Source organism: Mirounga angustirostris, unplaced genomic scaffold (assembly GCF_029215605.1).
Source record: "Mirounga angustirostris isolate CCGP_5_RB_7025 unplaced genomic scaffold, mMirAng1.0.hap1 SCAF_13, whole genome shotgun sequence".
Taxonomy (NCBI): Eukaryota; Metazoa; Chordata; class Mammalia; order Carnivora; family Phocidae; genus Mirounga; species Mirounga angustirostris.
The window spans coordinates 43,672,012-43,685,288 of record NW_026991721.1 but is presented as its reverse complement, the minus strand read 5'-3'; positions in this window follow the sequence as shown (position 1 = coordinate 43,685,288).

The following is a 13,277-nucleotide window of genomic DNA, read 5'->3' as shown; positions in this document are numbered from 1 at the left end:
TCTTTGTGTGTTGAATAATTTTGCATTGTATCTTGGACATTTTGAATATTATGTTTTGAAACTCTGGATACTCTTAAAATCCTTGGGAAAATTTTGATTTTGATTTTTTTTTTTTTTTGAGCAAGCAAAACCTTGAAGTTCAAGATCAAGTTCTATCTCACTTTTTTTTTCTTTCTTTCTTCTTTTTATTTTAGTTTCAGAGGTAGAATTTAGTGATTCATCAGTTGCATATAACACCCAGTTCTCATTATATCAAGGGACTTCCTTAATGCCCATCACCCAATTATCCCTTCCCCGCCCCCAACCTGCCCCCAGCAACCCTCAGTTTGTTTCCTGGAGTTCAACATCTCTTATGGTTTGCCTCCCTCTCAATTTTCATCTTGTTTTATTCTTCCTTCCCTTCCCCTATGTTCATCTGTTTTGTTTCTTAAATTCTACATATGAGTGAAATTATATGGTATTTGTTTTTCTCTGACTTATTTCACTTAGCATAATACCCTCTAGTTCCATTCACGTCATTGCAAATGGCAAGATTTCATTCTTTTGGATGGCTGAGTAATATTCCATTGTTTATATGTACCACATCTTCATTATCCATTCATCTGTCGATGGTCATCTGAGCTCTTTCCATAGTTTGGCTATTATGGACATTGCTGCTATAAACATTGGGGTGCATGTGCCTCTTCCATTCACTGTGTTTGTATCCTTTGGATAAATACCTAGTAGTGCAATTGCTGGGTCATAGGGTAGCTCTATTTTTAACTTCTTGAGGAACCTCCATACTGTTTTTCAGAGTGGCCGCACCAGTTTGCATTCCCAACAGTGTAAGAGGGTTCCCCTTTTTCTGCATCCTCACCAACATCTGTCGTTTCCTGAGTTGTTAATTTTAGCTATTCTGACTGGTGTGAGGTGGTATCCCATTGTGATTTTGATTTGCATTTCCCTGATGCTGATTGATGTTCAGCAATTTTTCATGTGTCTGTTGGTCATTTGTATACCTTTTTCAGAGAAATATCTGTTCATGTCTTCTGCCTATTTCTTGACTGGACTTTTTTTTGGGGGGGGTGTTGAGTTTGACAAGTTCTTTATAGATTTTGGATATTACCCTGTTATCTGATAAGACATTTGCAAATATCTTCTCCCATTCCTACGTTGCCTTTTAGTTTTGTCAACTGTGTCCTTTGCTGTTCAAAAGCTTTTTATCTTGATAAAGTCCCAGTAGTTCATCTTCACTTTTGTTTCCCTTGCCTTTGGAGATGTGTGTAGCAAGAAGTTGCTGTGGCTGAGGTTGAAGAGGTTGCTGCCTGTGTTTTCCTCTAGGATTTTGATGAATTCCTGTCTCACATTTAGGTCTTTCTTTTGAGTTTATTTTTGTGGATGGTATAAGAAAAAGGTCCAGTTTCATTCTTCTACATGTGGCTGTCCAATTTTCCCAGCACCATTTATTGAAAAGACTGTCTTTTTTCCATTGGATATTCTTTCCTGCTTTGTCGAAGATTAGTTGACCATAGAGTTGAGGGTCCATTTCTGGGTTCTCTATTCTGTTCTATTGATCTATGTGTCTATTTTTGTGCTAGTACCATACTGTCTTGATGATTACAGCTTTGAAGTCCGGAATTGTGACGCCACCAGCTTTTGTTTTCTTTTTCAACATTCCTCTGGCTATTCAGGGTCTTTTCTGGTTCCATACAAATTTTAGAATTGTTTGTTCCAGCTCTGTGAAAAGTGCTGATGGTGTTTTGATAGGAATTGCATTGAATGTGTAGATTGCTTTGGGTAGCATAGACATTTTAACAATATTTGTTCTTTCAGTCCACGAGCATGGAATGTTTTTCCATTTCTTTGTGTTTTCTTCAAGTTCTTTCATTAGTGTTCTATAGTTTTCAGAGTACAGATCCTTTACCTCTTTGGTTAGGTTTATTCCTAGGTATCTTATGGTTTCGGGTGCAATTGTAAATCGGATTGATTCCTTGATTTCTCTTCTGCTTCATTGTTGGTGTATAGAAATGCAACTGACTTCAGTGCATTGATTTTATATCCTGCCACTTTGCTGAATTCCTGTATCAGTTCTAGCAATTTTTGGGTAGAGTCCTTTGGGTTTTCTACATAGAGTATCATGTTGTTTGTGAAGAGTGAAAGTTTAACTTCTTCTTTGCTGATTCAGATTCCTTTTATTTCTTTTTGTTGTCTGATTGCTGAGGCTAGGACTTCCAGTACTATGTTGAACAGCAGTGGTGAGAGTGGACATCCCTCCCATGTTCCTGGCCTTAGGGGAAAAGTTCTCATTTTTTCTCCATTGGGGATGATATTCCCTGTGCATTTTTCATATATGACTTTTAAGATATTGAGGTATGTTCCTTCTATCCCTACTGTAAAGAGTTTTTATCAAGAAAGGACGCTGTATTTTGTCAAATGCTTTTTCTGCATCTATTGAGAAGATCATATGGTTCTTGTCCTTTCCTTTATTAATGTGGTGTATCACATTGATTGATTTGTGATGTGGAACCACACTTGCAGCCCAGGAAAAATCCCACTTGGTTGTGGTGAATAATCCGTTTGATGTATTGTTGGATCCTATTGGCTAGTATCTTGGTGAGAATTTTGGCATCCATGTTCCTCAGGGATTTTGGTCTGTAATTCTCTTTTTAGGTGGGGTCTTTGGTTTGGGGAACAAGGTAATGCTGGCATCATAGAAAGAGTTTGGAAGTTTTCCTTCCATTTCTATTTTTTGAAACAGTTTCAGAATAGGTATCAATTCTTCTTTACATGTTTGGTAGAATCCCGCTGGGAAGTCATCTGGTCCTGGACTCTTGTTTGTCAGGAGAGTTTTGATTACTGCTTCAATTTCCTTGCTGGTTATGTGTCTGTTCAGGTTTTCTATTTCTTCCTGTTTCAGTTTTGGTAGTTTAAAAGTTTCCAGAAATGCATCCATATCTTCCAGATTGCCTAATTTGTTGGCATATAATTGCTCATAATATTCTCTTATAAATGTTTTGTATTTCTTTGGTGTTGGTTGTGAACTCTCCTCTTTCATTCATGATTTTATTTATTTGGGTTCTTTCTCTTTTCTTTTTGATAAGTCTGGATAGAGGTTTATTGATCTTATTAATTCTTTCAAAGAACCAGCTCCTAGTTTCATTGATCTATTCTACTGTTTTTTTTTTTTTTCTATATCATTGATTTCTGCTCTACTCTTTATTATTTCTCTTCTCCTGCTGGGTTTAGGCTTTATTTGCTGTTCTTTTCCCAGCTCCTTTAGGTGTAAGGTTACGTTGTGTATTTGAGACTTTTCTTGTTTCTTGAGAAATGCCTGTATCGCTATCTACTTCCCTCTTAGGACCGCCTTTGCTGTATCCCAAAGGTTTTGAACAGTTTTGTTTTCATTTTCATTTGTTTCCATGTATTTTTAAAAATCTTCTTTAATTTCTTCATTGACCTATTCATTCTTTAGTAGGATCTTCTTTAACATCCAAGTATTTGTGTTCCTTCAATTTTTTTCTTGTGATTGAGTTCAAGTTTTAAAGCATTGTGGCCTGAAAATATGCATGGTATAATCTCAGTCTTTTTGTACCAGTTGAGACCTGATTTGTAACCAAGGATGTGATCCATTCTGGAGAATGTTCCATATGCACTCAATAAGAATGTGTACTCTGTTGCTTTAGGATGAAATACTCTGAGTATATTTGTGAAGTCCATCTGGTCCAATGTGTCATTCAAAGCCCTTGTTTCCTTGTTGATCTTCTACTTAGATGATCTGTCCATTGCTGTGAGTGTGGTGTTAAAGTCCTCTACTATGATTGTATTATTATCAATGTGTTGCTTTAATTTTGTTATTAATTGGTTTATATATTTGGGTGCTCCTAAGATAGCGGCAGATATATTTAAAATTGTTAGATCTTCTTGTTGGATAGACCCTTTAAGTATGATATAGTATCCTTCTTCATCTCTTATTAAGGTCTTTGGTTTAAAATGTAGTTTGTCTGATATAAGGATTGCTACTCCAGCTTTCTTTTAATGTCCATTAGCATGATAAATAGTTCTCCACCCTCTCACTTTCAATGTGGATATGTCTTTGTGTCTAAAATGAGTCTCTTATAGACAGCATATTGATGGGTCTTGTTTTTTTATCCAATCTGATACCCTATGTCTTTTGATTGGAGTATTTAGCCCATTTACATTCAGAGTAATTATTGAAAGATATGAATTTAGTGCCATTGTATTTCCTGTAACATCACTGTTTCTGTAGAATGTCTCTGTTCCTTTCTGATCTTTGTTACTTTTGGGCCCTCTCTTTGCTCAAAGGATCCTCTTTAATATTTCTTGCAGGGCTGGTTTACTGTTCATAAATTCCTTTAGTTTTTGTTTGTCCTCTTTATTGCTCTTTCTCTTCTGAATGACAGCCTTGCTGGATAGAGTATCCTTGGCTGCATATTTTTCCCATTTAGCATCTTGAATATATATTGCCAGTCCTTTCTGGCTTGCCAGGTCTTTGTGGACAGGTCTGCTGCCAGCCCTTTGTTTCTACCCTTGTAGGTTAAAGACCTCTTATCCTGAGCTGCTTTCAGGATTTTCTCTTTATCTCTGAAATTTTTAAGCTTCACAATTTTATGTTGGGGTGTTGACCTATTTTTATTGATTTTGAGGGGCATTCTCTGTGCCTCCTGGACTTGAATGCCTGTTTTCTTCCCCAGATTAGGGAAGTTTTCGACTATAAATTGTTCAAATAAACCTTCTGCCCCTCTCTCTCTCTTTCTCTTCTGGGATCCCTATTATCTAGATATTATTTTACTTTATGGAATCACTGAGTTGTTGAAGTCTCCCTTTGTGATCCAGCAGTTGTCTTTCTCTCTTCTTCTTAGCTTCCTTATTTTTCATCATTTTGTTTTCTATATCACTGACTCTTCTGTCTTGTTTATCCTTGCTGTTAGAGCCTCCATTTGTGACTGCATCTCAGTAAGAGCATTTTTAATTTTGACCTGATTAGATTTTAGTTCTTTTATATCTCCAGTAAGGGATTCTCTAGTGTCTTCTCTGCTTTTTACAAGCTCAGTAGTATCATTATAACCATTGTTTCAGATTCTAGTTCAGACATCTTACTTATATCTGTTTTGATTAAATCTCTGGCAGTGAATACTTCCTCCTGTTCCTTGTTTTGGGGTGAGTTTCTCTGTCTCATCATTATGTCCAGAAAAGAATAGAAGAAAGAGAGAAAAGATAACAACAACAACATAGAAAAAAAACCAAACCAAACAAACCAAAAGAAAACAAAAACAAAACTAAATAAGAAAAAATGAAACAAGAAATAAAACAGAACAAAACAATAAACTAGATCCTGGGTGTATTTTGGTCTGTTTGTTAAAGGAAACTAGATCCCAAAATAAGAAAGATATATATATATTTAAAATACAATACAATGAAAGGAAACCAAAAATTAAAAAACATATATAACATATATAAAAATAAAAATTTAAAAAGAATAAAAATTGAAAAAATAAAATAGCTGAAAAAAACCTGAAAGACTAAAAATTAAAACCCCCCCCAACAAATGTTATATACTGTTTTCCCCAAGAGTGGAAGATTTACAGCCCTCTGTGATAGGTTAACTTGGTGTGAGTGAGCTGTTTGTGCTGGTCTTCTGGGGGAGGGGCCTGTTAAACTGATTTTCAGATGCCCTCGCACTTGTGGAAACATGCCTCCCTTGCTAGGGAGCCCAGCTCCGTGTAAGCAGCTCTGGATTCCACTATGTGGCGCTGTTTTGTACCCTGAACGCTTTCAGCACGGATGGACAGGATGAAGATGGCGGCGCCCAGCTCTCCGGCCTCAGAACTGTAAGTTTGCACCCTCCACTGTTTAGTGAGTCCTCACAGAAAAGCAATCAATCCCTTTTGTCCCCCCGGTCTCTGTCTGCACTCAGCCTGTGACCGAGCATTTTTACTGGACTGAGTTTCAAGTCGCCAAATTTTACGGACTCAGGTGGTGTGGACCTGCACTGTTCCTCCCTGGGGGAGGGAGGGGGGGTTCCCGCCAGGCTTCTGCCTTTTGCTGGGCTGGTGCTCAGAGAGTGGCCGCCCAACTGTGCAGTGGTTCCTCGTTTATGGCAACACCGAGCAGAAAGCAGATGCTTAGACTCGCTGTCTGCAGCCGGTGTCCCGCTCCAATGCCTGAAAACCCTTTCGCACTCAGGCACTCCTGTTCTTGTGACCCCCGGGAGCCTGAGACAACGCTATGCCATTTGGGATTGCGCCCCTCTTCACCTCCTGAGCGCCTTTCAGATTTCACGTCCTCCATGGAGTAAACTTCTAAAAGTTGCAATTTTGCACTCCACTGCTTATAATACTTTGCAGTAGTCCCCTTAAACAGGCTCCCTCCTGCTGACATATCCTCTGATATATCACCCCAGTTGAAGGCTCCGCACCTCCTACCTTCCAAAAAGCAGTTGCTTTTCTATTTGTAGAATTGCAGCATTTCTTTTCTCAGATCTCTGATTGATTTCACAGGTGTTCAGAATGATTTGATAACTATCTAGCTGAATTACAGGGACAGACAAACTTCGGGTCCCCTACTCTTCACCATCTTAACTCCCCTCCCTCTATCTCACTTTCTGTAGATAATAGTTATGATGTCAGTTTAATTCTGAAAGCCGTGTTTTCACAGGTGCAACTGGGGCATAAACCTGAGACTTGTAGTACTCACGTATAGAATTAGAGGATTTCTTTCTCCGGCTCTCTGCTCACTGGAATTTCTCCCACATTCTCGAATCCCCTATTCCCAGTCCTCTGGCTATAAAGCCAGGGTTTTTCTCAGAGTTTTAGCTCCGTTTGTTCTCTCAAAGTTACACATGATGGGCTGACCTTGGGGCAAAGCAGTGAGGGACAAGACAGAGTAAAATAACAGAACTTACTCTCATTCTTCCGAACACAAGGGTCTCTTTTCCTGGTTTCTCTGGCCAGGAAGACAGGGTCCCTTAGGGTCTAGGTGCTTGCAATGTCACCACCACGCCTGCTGCCACCGCCACCCCTGTGCAGCTTCATGATGCTTCTGGCCTTGGAGCATGCCAGGGAGGAACAAAAGAGAAAACAAGGGCATTCTCTTCATACTCCCCAGTCCACAAGGAGCCTTTTTCCTGGTTCTTTGGCTGGAAAGGTTTGCTGTTAGGTCAAAGCAAGAGGAGGAATAAATTCACTGGTAAATTCATCACTATGCTAGTCATTCTTCAAATTTCGACTTATACAATCCCTCTGATACTGTTTACTTTTCAGTGTCATCAGGTAGCTGCTTTTTGTGTTCTCTTCAGTTAGAATCAGTTGGAGAGAAATACTGTAGAGGACTTAACTCCATCTTGGCCAGCACCGAAGTGTGTAGTTTTGAGTTTTTATTTTTCCTCCTTTCCCCCAAATCAGGTTGTACTTCGGTCCTTTTATCTAAATTTTGTTAGGAGAGTGCTTTAACAGAGATCAAATAACAGTGGCTTAATCAAGACAGAACTGTATTTTCCTCTCAAGGAAGAGGCTAGAGGTAAATAGTCTAAGAGAGTAGGATGGCTCTACTAGGTTCTCCTGTGGTTTCTACCACTGGGTAAAGGCATCTGCTCCATTTCTCATCATCTCCCAATTAGCAACTACGGAGAAAAGGGCAGGGGAACAAGTGTTGCATTTTTTTAAAGGAGTATAACCTGGAAGTGGCACCATTATTTCTGTCCATGTCCCATTGGCCAGAATTTAATCACATAGCCACACCATGCTGCAAGGGAACTTGGGACCTGAAGTCTCTAGCTTGGTGGTAATGTCTAGCGAAATACCCAGGGAATGCTAGTACTAAATATGGGGAAAATGGAACATAGTGGACAATGCCAGTCTTCCTTTTTCTTTTTTTTTTTTTAAGATTTTATTTATTTATTTGACAGAGAGAGACATAGCAAGAGCAGGAACACAAGCAGGGGGAGTGGGAGAGGGAGAAGCAGGCTTCCCACAGAGCAGGGAGCCTGATGTGGGACTCGATCCCAGGACCCTGGGATCATGACCTGAGCTGAAGGCAGACGCTTAATGACTGAGTCACCCAGGTGCCCAATGCCAGTCTTTCATAACCTGAAATTTTGGGGAGAGAGAGCTACAGAATAATTAACAACGCTAGCTAAAATATTTTAAAAACTTTTTAAAATGTAAAGCTTTAAAACTGTCTCCAGAGGCAAACACAAAGTGAGTACGAGAATCCAAGGGGCAAGCATCAGCTAATTACCTATGACCTAGGGCTTTTAAATTAATGCTTAAGATAGATTTTTATTTGAAATTATTTCAAACTTACAGAGAAGATTAAAGAATGGTAAAAATATCCTCCTACCCCCTTAACCCCCAGCCAGAACTAAGAGTGAGCAAGTTGCTGACATAGGTCTTATCACTTCTGAATAATTCAGGATGTAGTACCTTACAAATAGGGACATTCCCCTATAAAACCACAATATAATCACCAAAATCAGAAAATTAACATTGATTCATTAGTATTATATAATTCAAAGACTCAATTCAGATTTTTCTCGTTGTCCCAATAGTGTCCTTTTAAGCAAAAGGATCCAAATCTACATTCATGTGTTAGATTTAGTTGCCATTATCTCTTTAATCTCCTTCAACCTAGAACAGTCTTCAGCCTTCACTTGACTTTCATGGCTGGCACCTTTAAAGATTTCAGTCCTTCCATTTGGATTTGTCTGATTTTTCCTCATCATAAAATTCCAGCAATGATTTTTTTTTTTCCAGGAATATCACAGATGGGATGCTGTGTTCCTTGTGATCATCTTAACAGGTGGTTTACAATTCAATTTGTCCCATTACTGGTCATGTTAATTTTGATCATTTGATTAAGTGATGCCTGCAAGGTTTAGCACTATCTTTTTTAATGATTTTTTTTTTTTGTAGTAGGTACTTTGAATGCAAATAAATATCTCATTCCTCATCAACTTTCACCCACTAGTTTTAGCATCTGTTGATGTTTCTTTGCTGAATAATTGTGATGACAATTGCTAAATACAGATTTTGCTAATTCCACCATTCCTGTTACATTTATTAGTTGGCATTCTACTATAAGGCAAAGTGTTGGCTTCTCCATATTTATTTATTTGTACCAGTATAGATTTAAGGATTTCTCTTTTATTCAATGAGTTAATATAAAAATCATAACCAGTGGGGCTCTTCAAACTGGCTTCTCTGCTTTTGTTTTATTTTAAATAATTTTTAAAAATCTTAGAATGGTTTTAGAGACTTCCTTGTATGCTCCTCACCCAGTTTCTCCATTGCTAACATCTTTTATTTCTATGATACTTTTGTCATAACTGAGGAACCAACATTGGTATTTTACCATTAACTAAACTTCACACTTTTTATTCAATTTGCACTAGTTTTTCCCTACTGTCCTTTTTCTGTTTCAAGATCCCATCTGAGACACCACATTACTTTTAGGTGGCAGTTCTCTTTAGTCTCCCTTCGTTTGTGTTCTCTGTCCTTTTGTCATATTCCTGTCATTCTTTGAACATTTCCTTACTTTCTGTCATAATAAGATGTTCCAGGCTACTTTTGTCCTCTTGTACACACATCTATAGTTCCATAACTATCTTCTGTATATTGAAAATGAAGAGTTCACACAGATACAACCAATTCCAATCCAAAATCCTAGAGTTAATTCTACTTTCCACCCTTTCTATATTTGTAACTCCTATCTGACAGAATACGGATTCCCATTATCCTTGATGTTTTATTGTGATAAATACTTATGGAACACTTACGTATATGTCCTCTCCACTCTGCTTGGGCTCTGATAGTCTGTACCAGGCTGCTACTACCACCCCCCCTTGCTTAAAAGCCCTTCTCACTCACCCCTAGACTCCAGTATCCTCTGGATCCCTGCCTCCTGCAGACAACTACCTTGCTCCACTTCATCTAGTGCACTGAGTTATTACAGAAGAAATGAAGGAAGGAAAAAGGGAGAAAAGAGTGAAGAGGGAAGGAAGAGGAAAGAAGGAAGAACTAGAGCTTTATTGTATTGGGCCATGCATAGGCCAGGAAACAAAGCCTAGACATTTTATTTTATTTTTCTTGAAGTTTAGTTGACACACAGTTACACTGGTTTCAGGTTTACAACACAGTGATTTGACAACTCTGTATGTTATATAGCTCACCACAAACGTAGCTACCGTTTGTCAGTACACAATGCTATATGCTATACTTGACTATATTCCCTATGCTGAAACTTTCATCCCTGTGACTTACTCATTCCATAACTGGAATGAGTGGAAGCCTGTACCTCTCACTCTCCTTCACCCATTTTGCCCATCCCACCAGTCCCTTTCCCTCTGGCAACCACCAGTTTGTTCTCTGTATTTATGGGTCTGTTTCTGCCTTTAAAAAAAAAAAAAAAAAAATATATATATATATATATAATTAACATACATTGTTATATTGTTACATACATTGTTATATTAGTTTCAGATGTGCAACATATTGATTCAACATTTTTATACATTACTTAGTGCTCAAAGTGGTAAGTGTGGTCACCATACTATATTTCCTATACTGTACATCTCATCTTCATGACTTATTTATTCCATAACTGGAAGTTTATCTATTTCACCCATTCCCCAACCCACATCTCCTCTGGCAACCACCAGTTCTTTGTATTTAAGAGTCTTTTTTGTTTGTTCATTAGTTTTGTTTTTTAGATTCCACACATAGGTGAGATCACATGATGTTTGTCATTCTCCGACTTAAGTCACTTAGCATGATACCCTCTAGGTCCATCCATGTTATCACAAATGACAAGATCTCATTCTTTTTATGGCTGAGTAATACCCCATTGCATATATACCACTTCTTCCTTATCCATTCATCTGTCACTGGACACTTAGATTGCTTCCATATCTTGGCTATTGTAAATAATGCTGCAGTAAGCATACAGGAGCATATATCTTTTTGAATGGTAAGAGTGGACATTCTTTTTTTTTTTTATTAAAGATTTTTATTTTTATTTATTTGAGACAGAGAGAATGAGAGACAGAGAGCATGAGAGGGAGGAGGGTCAGAGGGAGAAGCAGACTCCCTGCCGAGCAGGGAGCCCGATGTGGGACTCGATCCCGGGACTCCAGGATCATGACCTGAGCCGAAGGCAGTTGCTTAACCGACTGAGCCACCCAGGTGCCCAAGAGTGGACATTCTTGTCTTATTCCTAATCTTAAAGGAAAAGTTTTTAAGCATTGAGGGTGATATTAGTGGTGGGTTTGTCGTATATGGCCTTTATTATATTGAGTATGTTCCCTCTAAATCCACTTTGTTTTGAGTTTTTATATGAACAAGGTTGAATTTTGATACTTTTTCTGCATGTGTTGAGATGATTATATGATTTTTATTCTTTATCTTGTTCATGTGGTCGATTGATTTGCAAGTATTGAACCATCCTTACATCCCCCAAATAAATTCTACTTGATCATAGTGAATGAGCCTTTAATGCATTGTTGAATATGGTTTGCTAATACTTTGTTGAAGATTTTTACATCTATGTTTGTTAGGGATATTGGCCTATAGTTTTCTTTTTTGTACTATCTGGTTTTGGTATCATGGTAATGCTCAAAGACTAGACATTTTAGAAAATTCTATAGCTAGTAGAGAGGAAACCTGAAGACAAGGAATGTCTTCAAAGGGCTAAGAAAATAAATGTCAATATAAAATTATATAACCAGCAAAACTATTAAGAATGAAACCCAAATAAGAGAATTTTAGAAATAAAGCTCATTAAAGAACCAAAGAAAAAACAAGTTACCAACAATAAAATGCATTTTTCAGTAGTGAGAGAATGCATATTTTTAAGATTATATAAAATATTGATCAAAGTTGATCATATACTAGGAACTAAGGGAACCTCCAGAAGATGCTCTTGGTTAAAAAATCTCAGAAGAAAGGGTGGAGATGCAAGAAGGAATAGTGAGCAAAGAAACTGATCACATATTGGGTACATTTAAACAAAGAGTGGTTTTTATAAACAGTGTAATATGTGGTGTTAAAACAATGCTGACCATGTTAATTTATAAAGCATGTTAAGTTACTTTAAGACATGGGAAAGTATTTTGAATGTTTGACTATTTCTAAGCTATTTAAGTAGTGAAAGAATAAAAGGGTATATGATAGGACATATATATGTAAGAGAGGTAGACTCCAGAGCCAGAATTTCAAGATTTAAATCTTAGCTCTGACATTTACTAGTTGTGTAACTTTGGGCAAATAACTTTTCTGTGCCTAGGTTTATTTATTTTTTTAAAATTAGAGCTATAGAAATAATACTAGTATCTAATTCATATGGTTGTACCAAGTGAATTTATGTAAAGTCAGTTAGATTTAGAACAGTGTCTAATCTGTCATAATTGCTAAGAACTTTAAATCACAGTCATAGCATTCCAGCACTGTAGAGGATTTAGAATATAGATTTAGAGAAAAACCATAATCCAAAAGAAATCAAGAAAGGATAAAAAAGATATAAAGAAATAAATAGCACAAAATGAGAGCAAATATAGCAATAATTAACATAATATAAAATAATAAAATAATGTGAATTAACTAAGATCTTCAGTTAAAAGACCAATATTATCAGACTGGATTAAAGAAAAAGTCTAGGAATGTGTTGTTCCCAAGAGACAGCTACAACATGAAACTGCTGGAAAAAGATTGATCAGTCAGAGCCAATGGATGGGAATGGTTGGGATTCTTCTTCCAATACCTTCCCCGCCCGTCGTAGTCCACTTCGGTGTCTCAGTCTCCACCACTCTTTCCTTCCTCAACCAGCCAGTAGTGACGTCTGCGTGCCATTGCTGGGTCTCTCGCTCATAGCTTCTCGGTGCGCCCCGTCGTGATTGGTGGAGAGGAGCCTACGTCATGCCAGCTGTGAAAGGGAGGGCTTGTGACGCAAGAACGCCTCAGCGCGCGGATTGGCTTCTTTGAGGCTGGAGCACAGTAGAGCCTGGTGTCCGGTCACTGCCGCCCCAGGGCCACCACTGCAGCTCCCTGCCCCGCAGCCGAGGCCTCCGCTGCCGTCTGTGTCACTGCCGTGGGACTGGTTGTATGATTAGGCCACAGTCTTTAATGAGTAAACAAGCTCCTTTCTGTGGTGTTCTTGGCCACGCATTTATGGAGTTTCTGAAGGGCCCCAGAAATTACTGCCAGGCACAGCACGACCTTTATGAGGACAAGTGAACTGTGGAGGTTCATTACTACTCTACTGGGAAGCCCCCATAAAATCGGTTGTCC